General features: G+C 31.7%; 1 protein-coding gene across 1 annotated transcript in view; it reads right to left on the bottom strand.

Moving 5' to 3' along the window:
- The window catches only part of NAALADL2 (N-acetylated alpha-linked acidic dipeptidase-like 2), a 1013114-nt gene that overhangs the window by 39571 nt on the left and 972830 nt on the right, over positions 1 to 713 (bottom strand). The window lies entirely within an intron of this gene.

Genomic DNA, 713 nt, shown 5'->3' with positions numbered 1-713 from the left:
TAAAGATTTTTGTATGAACCAGCTCTTCAACTCTCTTTTGAAAATTTTACATTGTGTAGATTATAAAATTCTATACTCATACATAGATTCTTTTGTACAAGTGGCCATTATTAAAAATATTTTTAAAAGCATTATGTTAATTCTTAATCACTAGTTATTTTTCACAGTCTAAAGAAATCAAAAGCATTGCTCATAGAATTAATGGCAATAGAAACAATGGGGGGATTTTAGCTCCATTCAGACCACCCACACCTCGCTGAAAGAAAAAGTACAACCCGAACAAAGTAGTCATTATCCCAATCAAACTCTGAACATGAGGTTCTATTAGTACTTATATACTAACTGTAATTAAAACACCACGAAAACTGTATAATGAGATCACTGTTATTCTGAAATGATTTGGAAGGTTTTGGTTTCACTCTCTTAAAATTCTTAAAATCAAATGCATATACTGAACATGTAGCTGGAAATTCGATGATAGTGTTATCTGAGAAATGTATTTTTTAATAGTTCTGCCTCATGTCATTGCTTGTCCAAATGTAAACTAGTTTTAACATCTTTGAAAATCAAAGTTGTGGGAGCTCGTATGTTTGAAAAGTACTCTTTAATGGATTGCTTGCTTTGTTTATTCTTGGTTTGAGGCAAAAGCATCCTGACATTTACATTGCTACTTTCCTGCTTTCAAGGATGCTAACGAAAAAATTGTCTTGGCT

The sequence above is a fragment of the Propithecus coquereli genome, unplaced genomic scaffold, assembly GCF_000956105.1.
Source record: "Propithecus coquereli isolate 6110/MARCELLA unplaced genomic scaffold, Pcoq_1.0 Scaffold15, whole genome shotgun sequence".
Taxonomy (NCBI): domain Eukaryota; kingdom Metazoa; phylum Chordata; class Mammalia; order Primates; family Indriidae; genus Propithecus; species Propithecus coquereli.
The sequence above is the reverse complement of the archived record's forward strand: the minus strand, read 5'-3'. Positions and strand labels throughout refer to the sequence as shown.